Source organism: Herpailurus yagouaroundi, unplaced genomic scaffold (genome assembly GCF_014898765.1).
Source record: "Herpailurus yagouaroundi ecotype Mexico unplaced genomic scaffold, PumYag 67700, whole genome shotgun sequence".
In the NCBI taxonomy this organism is placed as follows: Eukaryota; Metazoa; Chordata; class Mammalia; order Carnivora; family Felidae; genus Herpailurus; species Herpailurus yagouaroundi.
Window position 1 is genome coordinate 142923 of NW_024420499.1, and position 9895 is coordinate 152817.

Below are 9895 nucleotides of genomic sequence, written 5' to 3' on the forward strand. Positions count from 1 at the left end.
GAGGGATTCTCCAGGGTCAGGTCAAGGGATTGGCTTGTGGGACAGCTGCGGAGGAGAAAGTCTAAGCCCTTTCCCGTTCCAGTCGTAACCATTTTGTTCCGGAAATGTGTGCTTGGAATTTTTTTTTTTTTTTTTTGCGAATTTAAAATGGGTTCAATTGCATCCCATTTTACACGCATTTTAGGAAAAATGCTAAATTAAGAGTGGCCTCAAAAATTGAATGCTCCTGTAAAGAAGCCCCCGCTTGATCTGCTGTTATGAATTTGCTTAGAGAAATTAACCCGTAGTGAGTGCCCGGACTTCTTAAATGGGAAGACGTACGGGGGTCCATAGACTGCCTAAAAGCTACATAACCAGAGAAGGACTTGACACAGAGAGGCGGGAGGAGGGAACCTGGAAGGGGATTAATGATTAACCAACTAGAAGGATTTATGAAAGGCACGGGAAGGTGAAAAAGAAACGAGAGGGCAATCATGCCTTCAGAAACATTGAGCTTCTGTTATGAGAGATTTCTCACTGGGTCAGGTTTGGGTCAGCATGAAAATACTGGTTTCAGCATGTTGGTGTTACATTGACCATGCCACACACATTTACAACAGGCTCCAGAACGAGAATCCTGGCTTCCAATAATTGGCCCAAGGTTTGGTATGGTTTCTATAATTCTTTGCACAAAATCTCTAGACACACTGAATATGGTACTTCAGTTGTCCACCTTGCGTCAGTCACCACAGAAAAGCTTCCACCTGCTTTTATTTATTTATTTTTAATGTTTATTTATTTTCGAGAGAGAGAGAGAGAGAGAGAGAGAGAGGACTGAGTGGGGGAGGGGCAGAGAGAGAGGGAGACACAGAATCCGAAGCAGGCTCCAGGCTCTGAGCTTGTCAGCGCAGAGCCCGTCGCGGGGCTTGAACTCACGAACTGTGAGATCATGACCTGAGCCGAAGTTGGCCGCTTAACCGACTGAGCCACCCAGGTGTCCCCCCCTCCCCCCACGTGCTTTTAGACTTAAACGTACAGACTTAGCCATAGCTTGAGGGGACTCTGCAAGCTAAGTTTTCCAGTATGGATATATTTGTCTCAATTACTTCACTTAATTTTCTACTTCCGTTTACTTCTCAAGTTTTAGAATTTGGAGTAAGGGAAAATATTAAGAACCCTATGCATATGCTATTTTTGCTTTCCTGTTTCTTAATCAGAAAAGCTTACATCGGAAACTTTAATAAAGGTCTTTGTTCACCACTAATTAACACTGAGGTTGTCAGAATTCAGCAAGAGTTTGTTGCCAAGAAATGTCACTTTATTTTTTAAATTTTTAATGTTTATTTATTTTTGAGAGAGAGAGAGAGAGAGAGCAATCAGGGGAGGGGCAGAGAGATAGGGAGCCTACTGAAGCAGGCTAGGCTCCAGGCTCTAAGCTGTCAGCACAGAGCACCCCCCTCCCCGCCTGGGGCTTGAACCAAACTACGGTGAGATCATGACCTGAGTGAAGGAAGTCGGAAGCCCAACCGACTGAGCCACCCAGGCACCCCTGAGAAATGTCACTTTAATAAAAGTGTAGTGGTCTATAGTTTCAAAGCCTCAAGGTTGCCCACGCAGTGGCACTAGTCAGGGTCTCAGAAGTCTCCCCCAGAAAAAAGATGCCTTAAACACAGAAGCACCTATTTGGATGCTAATTAAGATCCCTAACTCAATAGTATAATCCGAGTAGAAGTGCATTTTGATCAATATTATTAAAATAGGCATTTCGATGTAACTAAGCTACCTTTGTGTTGCCCCAAATTTAAAAGTCTCTTCAAAGCCAAGCGTTTTCCCTAAGAAAGGAGCTTCAGATTCAAAGCTTTACTCAAACTGCACTTCGTTTTGATTGAACTCTGATGGGATCATTCACAAACTAACCCCAAATCGGTCATTTTCCTATCTATGTAGAAAAGGCTTGCACAGGAGGCCTCCAGTGTGCCTCGTAGATGCTTATAGTCAAGATAGAGGCAATAATTCATCTTTTTTAAAATGTCTATTTTGAGAGGGAGAAAGAGAGAGAGAGCAGGAGGCAGGGAGTGGCAGAGAGAGTGAGAGACAGACTCCTAGCTGTCAGCACAGAGCCAGGTGCACGGGCTGATCCCACAAACCGTTAGACCGTGACCTGAGCCTAAATCAAAGTCAGACACTTAACTGGAGACTCTAATTCAGCCTACAGCACCTTGCATGTTGCAGTTCAGTAAATGATTGTTGAACGAATGGTTATTTTATCGTTCTATTCTTGTAAAAATGAAAACAAAACAAAAAGTCTATTACGTATATAGATTTCTCACAGACCCTGTGAATCAATAGCCTGAAAGTTTTCACTCTTTTGCTTCCATCTCCAATTTTCAATCCCACGGACCTTTGTAATAAACAGCTTAAAATCAATATCACACAATTTTGAAAACCACTTCTTCTTCCTGTGTTTGTTTGATGTCATAGAAGGCTTGGGTCTCACCCTTAGGTTTTCCCTCTGTCCAACATACCTTTCTTTCTTCCTCTCCATAAGCATATCCTCCTTTTCTTTGCTGTGTTTTCTACAGAGCTCTCCCCAGTCCAGTGCACAATTTATTATGTGCACATATTCTGACTTTTTTCCTGAAAATTTCTTAGGGTAAGTTTTGTTTCCCATTTACTCATTTTTTTAAAACCTCTTTTCTATAGTCTGTTAAAAGGTGATTTTGCAGGGCACCTGGATGGCTCAGTCGGTTAATCGTCTGACTCTTGATTTCGGCTCAGGTAATGATCTTGTGAGGTTAAGCCCCAAGTCAGGCTCTGGGCTGACTGAGCAGAGCCTGCTTGGGATTCTCTCTCTCCCTCTCTCTCTGTCCCTCCCCCACTTGCACTCAAGCTCTCTCAAAATAAGTAAATAAATGTTAGGGGCACCTGGGTGGCTCAGTCGGTTAAGCATCTGACTTCAGCTCAGGTCATGATCTCTCAGTCAGTGAGTTTGAGCCCCGTGTCAGGCTCTGTCTGTCCCTCTTGTGCTCATGCTCTGTCTCTCAAAAATGAATAAATGTTAAAAAAAATTTTTAAATAAATAAAAATTTTTAAAAATGTGATTTTGCTACACAACCATTATATAATAGAAGAAATAAACAATCCTGATCAGTTCAATGCAAATAATTTCTTCTAATTCACCTAATTGTTTTCTTACTGTCTAAATGTGTAATTGTGTACCAATCTAATTTAAAAATTTTTAATGTTTATTTATTTTTGAGAAGGAGAGAGAGAGCACTAGCGGGGGAGGGATGCAGAGAGAGGGAGACGCAGAATCTGAAGCAGGCTCCAGGCTCCCAGCTGTGAGCACAGAGCCAGACGTGGGGCTTGAACTCATGAGCACGGAGATCATGACCTGAGCCAAAGTTGGACGCTTAATCGACTGAGCCACCCAGGTGCCCCTGTACCAATCTGTTCTAATTAATTGCTTCTCAATTTATCAGTTCATTTCCAGGAACTAATATATTTTGCTTTCATCTTATGTTTTAATATGATAATTCTATTTCATATCATGATATGTTAGGTTCTTGGATTGATTCTTGATTCTACTTTTTATTCACCGTGTTATTTCTGGTTACAAATACAGCCTCTATGATAATATCCATAGCAAATACTGACATGAAAATTTTTTTTTTTTTAATTTTTTTTTTCAACGTTTATTTATTTTTGGGACAGAGAGAGACAGAGCATGAACGGGGGAGGGGCAGAGAGAGAGGGAGACACAGAATTGGAAACAGGCTCCAGGCTCTGAGCCATCAGCCCAGAGCCCGACGCGGGGCTCGAACTCACGGACCGCGAGATCGTGACCTGGCTGAAGTCGGACGCTTAACCGACTGCGCCACCCAGGCGCCCCTGACATGAAAATTTTTAAATTAAGTTTGATTTTAAAGATTTCTCTTATCCTCAAAATATTAGACATGGAGGTGATCTTAGTAGACCTGGAAATTTCTTAAAAATTTTTGACCTACAATATAATAATTGCAAGTTATTTCCATTGTTTACTAAGTGAAGGTTGTTTTCATGTTTCCAACTCAAAATGTATGCGTGTATAACACATGAATGTTAATTCCATGTATAAACACTTTCGAATATTTTTCAAGTCTCAGTGATTACTATCAACCTGAATGTCTGATAAAAACCTGCCAATTTTAAGCACATTCTCATAAAGAAATTATTATGACGTGTCCAAGAGTATTTTCATATTTTCACTTGCTAAAAAGAAGAACAAAAGATCAAAAAACCTCAAGTAAAATGACTTTACTAGGTTTAGGACATATTTGATTAACATTAACCTTCTATTACGTAGAGCCAATGAAGTTCGCTATCATCACTGGAAATGCTCAAAATTAAAATGTTACCCTCAGGTTTCCTGTCAAATATTAATTGATAATATCCTTTTTTTTTAAAAGTCTATTTATTTTGAGAGAGAGAGAGAGAGAGAGAGTCCAAGTGGGGGAGGGTCAGAGAGAGAGAGAGAGAGAGAGAGAGAGACAGAAACAGAAAGAATCTCAAGTAGGGTCCACACCGTCTGCTTGGATCCTGGCACGGGGCTCGAACCCACAAACCATGAGATCACGACCTGAGCCGAATCAAGAATCAGACGCTTAACCCAATGAGCCACCCAGGCACCCCAATTGACAATATTCGTTTAAGTGCCTATTATGTTCTTGGCATTGAATTAAATACTATAAGCAACATAGAAAAAAATATAGTCTTAATGCACATAGAATTAAAAGTCTAATGATAATTCAATGGCAAAACCAACATACAAGAAATACTGAGGAAACCAGATAGAATATATAAGGGGTGTTGTGTGTATTCTGTGAAGAATGGGAATGATTAAGCTGAAGCAGAGAAGGCATCTTTTGTGTCACTGGGAGCTTGCAAATTATAGGTCTTCCTTTTGTTTACAGCAATTTTGATAGTTGCTTTAGATATAGCCATGTTAGTGCCCCCCATGAGGTTTACATAACCAACTGGCACATGTCACATTTTGATTTGGGAGGAAAAATGCCCATGCCTGTAAATTACAGGGCAAGGTAGGTGAGTGCACTAGCTCGCACACATATCTTGACTTCGCTGTTTTGTGCGTCTCGGTTACAAGAGCATCCTTTTCGATGAAATATTCAACCTAAACCTACGTCCGAATGTAATTTCAAACCCTGAGGGTTTCCTATAAGAAGGGTCTGTTAAAGATATCCTGGAGAACTTTCAGAATAAATTGTACTGCATATTCCAAAATTCATAAGGATTATGCATAATTTTCCACACCACTAATCAGGCTTCTAAAGAAATAGTCATGTCTAGCCTATTATGTATGATTGTTTGGTTCTCTTTCCGTGTGTGTGAATGTGTGTGTGCATGTGTGCATGTGTTTGTGTGTGTGAGAGGGAAAATGTTATCAGATTTTTAAATGCCCCCAAATTTTGGGGTCCATGTCCACTAAATATGCAAAATGTGATTCTAAAAAGAGATTGACCATGTTGCAACATGGATGAACTTTGAAAACATGCTAAATGAAATAATTCCGTTACAAAAGACCACATATTATGTGATTCCATTTATATAAAATACACAAAAAGGGAACATCCATAGAGACATCTATGGAGGAAAATGGGAATTACTGCTAATGGGGTTCCTTCTTGGGGTCCTGAAAACGTTCTGAAATAGATTGTGATAGGGGCACCTGGGTGGCTCAGGCAGTTCAGCGTCTGCCTCTTGATTTCAGTCCAAGTCACGAACTCACGGTTTGTAGGATCGAGCCCCGTGTAAGGCTCTGCACTGACAGTGTGGAGTCTGCTTGGGATTCTCTCTCACTCCTTCTCTCTGCCCTTCCCCTGCTCATATGTGTGTGCATGTGTGCATGCTCTCTTTCTCTCAAAATAAATAAATAAGCTTTACTAAAAAATAAATAGATTGCAATAATGGTTGTACAACTAAAAATCACCGAGCTGTACCATTTAAGCAGGTGAATTGAATGGTACCGTGAATTAGATCTCAATAAAGGTGGTATTAAAAAAGGGAGAATGACACAATTAGTCTGCTTAAACACAGGAAACCCATACTAATGAGGGCATGACATGTGATGGCAGAAAACAAGTATTCTAAGGATCTGCACTCCAGGAGACAAACTACACTCAGAAATCCAGAGGGTTTCGGAAGATAAAGGAGTCTATGTCCTGGTCAAGTGTGAGCCCTTATTTGCCAGTGTCTTTGAAAGAAGGGCAAAATGCTTTGATATACAAAAGAGGGCAAAATGCTTTGATATACAAAAGAGACTTAAATGTTGCAAAAACATTTTAAGCCAGAAACAGAATCCAGGTAGCAAAAGATGATATATTTCTTTTTCTGGCACTTTTAGAATTAAACATGTGGCTATATTGGTTTAAAGATTTAAATCGTGCCAAGGTTTTAATAACTCAATGCAGTTAGAAGATCTTGTCTAAATAATCTTAGAAAGTGTCACAGAAGTTTCATTTTTTGGTTTGTTAAGAAAATTTTTTAACATTTATTTTTGAGAGACAGAGAGAGACAGAACACAAGCGAGGGACAGGCCGAGAGAGAGGGAGACGCAGAATCCGAAGCAGACTCCAGGCTCTGAGCTGTCAGCACAGAGCCCGACGCGGGGCTCGAACCCATGAACTGTGAGATCGTGACCTGAGCTGAAGTAGATGCTTTAACCGACTGACCCACCCAGGCGCCCCTGTTTAAAATTTTTGTTTAATGTTTATTAATTATTGTTGAGAGAGGGAGACAGACAGAACGTGAGCGGGGGAGGGGCAGAGAGAGAGGGAGACGAGCTCCAGGCACAGAACCTGATGTGGGGTTCCATCCCACAAACCGCGAGATCATGACCTGAGCCACCCAGGCACCTCACAGAAGTTTCATTTTGAATCAACAAACATCTTTGATCATTCAGAACCAGATGCTTTCACGTGTCTGTTTCTTTATCAACTTCATAGGGTCACCAGAACCAGGGTGCAAATGGAACGTAAAGCTGTCCAATCAGGGAAGGATTTCTTTTCACCCATCGATCGGGTAACATTACAGGAAGATACATTTCATTCAATGGATGGAATGGTCTAGGCCTATAACTGATTCAAGTTGACTAAGCTTTTGAAAAATTTTTAAATATTTGGGAGTCTCCTGGAAAGGACATCATCTGAAGTGAGATCAGACTCAAGGAATATTGTAGCTCAGGAGTCAGCAGACATTCATTGTGTATGAAGGGCCAGAGAGCAAATATTTTTGGCACACAGGTCATACAGTCTTTGTGGTAACTGCTCAACTCTGCTGCTCTAGTACAAAAAGGACCCATAGACAGCAAGTAAACAAACGGGCATGGTGGTGTGCCAATAAAACTTTATTTATAAGAACAAGCAGCAGCAGATTGGGTTTGCTGCTGCAGTTTGCCAATGGACCCCTGTCTAGGCTCCTGTGTTTGCTCCAATATGGATTTGGCATCTGGATATGTTTGGGTTCTCAGAGGAGTGTTTAAGCAGGAGTTGGTTCACAACTGGCGATACGAAACAGAGCAAGGTAGAAATTGGCTCCCTTTCTTCATTACCATCTTAGGTCTTTAGGCAGATGGTTACATTCCACTCTCATTTCTTTCTCCCCTTCCAAAGTTGAATGTAATCACAATGACACAATGTCACCGAGGGGAAAAAATGACAACATTTACAATTACCCCTTACTGAGTCCTTCAATGTGGCAGGACTTGTACTAGGAACTTGGTGTATATTGCCTCATTTAGTGCTAATAGGTAGTCGGTGAATGGAAATATTATTATCCCCATTTTCAGATGAGAAAGCTAAAGCTTACAGTGTAATTAAACTTTTTGCCCGAGGTCATTGGGCCTGTAATGCAGGAGCTGGGTGTATGCGGGAGTGGGGAGGCAAATACTCCATCTCGACAACCTGTGAGCAGAACCATAGGATCCTGGGGCACCTGGGTGGCTCAGTCAGTTAAGCTCCTGACTCTTGGTTTCAGCTCAGGTCATGATCTCACGGTTCGTGAGATCGAGACTCACGTCGGGCTCCACGCTGACAGCGCAGAGCCTGCTTGGGATTCTCTCTAACTCCCTCTCTCTTTGCCCCTCCCCCTCTCAAAATAAATAAATAAAAACTTGGGAGAAAAAAGAACCATGGGACCTTACAGGAAATGTTCACTACTTTTCCCAAGAAATAAAGCACCTTTCTTCTCTCTTCCATGGAAAATTGGTTACCCATTAGGAGTAAATACATGTTTATTACATGAATGCCTAATCTAATGTTACGCACTGGTTTCATAAATCTACCCTTGGTGTTTTCCTTCCAACAAAGGGCGATGTCAGGTGTAAAGAGTAAGGGATGGGTCCACGTAATAGCAATTTAGGCCAATGGCAACAGGACGACTATGATTCTATCTTTCTCTTTAGTAAGATTTGTAGGCGATGTCTAGGATTAATAACAAAGGTGTTTTAGAATTATGAAGACTGGAAGCTTCCGTCACTCAGAGTACTTTATGAGACATTTGCTTTAGAAGTAGGTATTTTTACCCTGTGTTGGGTTCTGTGCTGACAGCTCAGAGCCTGGAGCTTGCTTCGGATTCTGTGCGTGTCTCTCTCTCTGCCCCTCCCTTGCTTGCACTCCATTTCTCTCTCTCTCTCAAAAATAAATAAACGTTAACTGGGGGGCAGTGGGTGCGTCTCACGCGGCCCCGAACTTTCTGGGCCTTCCTCAGTCTGGATGGCACATCGGCAGCGCAGGCGAAAGAGCTAGGGTGGCATTTTGAGGATCATAATTTTCTTTCTGTGTAATTCAACTCTAAGTGTGCATTTGCAAATATGCTGGGTAAAGATGCCTTCCAGTGACGGTGCCATGTAGCAGGGTGGAGTCCCTTGCAGCTGTTGGTTGACAAAAGGAAGTCAACAATAGGGCACTGGCTGAGGTCAAATAGCATGTAGGGCAGAAGTGGGTCTCCGAAGCCTTGCACCTACAGAGCAAAAGCAGGGCCAGGACTGACCAAGATCAGGAACTCTGTGAACCAAAAGAAATGCAAAACGCAAGCTTTAAGGACCTAAGATGAGCGCTTGAGAGGAAGGAAGTCCCCATAAGGTAAAGGAAACCTGAATAGTAACTAAGCAGAGAGATGATTTGGACAGCTATTGGAGTCTTCTAACGAATTACTCTGATTTTACGAGGCATGGAAGGACCGACATTACTCCTTGGGAGGCTCGAGGAAATTATCTACATCATTAGGAGCAATTCAGTGTCTGCAAAGAGGTCACTTGCCCCACAATGGAAAGACTTCATCCAGTTTGCTTCCTTAATTTTCTTTTCTTCCCAACTGCCGACTCTACAAAATTCTTTCTCTTCTGTAAAAGGACAATGAAGCCCTTTGTCTTCATTAAATCTGAGAAATAGATTCCAGTTTTATCCTTTCCAGTTTCTTTTTTGACCTTGACTGAAGCAGGTACTGATCGTTAAAATGGCATAACCCTTCTGGGTCATGGTGAGGGACGACTTTAGCAGAGCAGAAAACCCCAAGGAGAGAGGCATAGGTAACAGATTGCAAGGCATTGGAAGGACTTCCTTTAAACCCAAATATGAATACCAGCCTCTCCTACCTGCCAGCAACACATGATTATGTGTTAGAGCTCCCCAGATGCACAGAACGGATGTGCAAGACTAGAACCGGTTGTTCAGGATTTTCTTCTTGAAAATTTGTCTCGGAATATTTAAAATAGTCCTATAGATCATTCTTCTTTACCAGAAATGATTCAGAACATTAAGGTCTTTCCTATGCCTTTTTTCCACGTTGAATTAAATATAATTTTTTTAAAAACGGATCAATACTTCAATTAATATTTATATCAACCCAGTTTCGTGTGTGT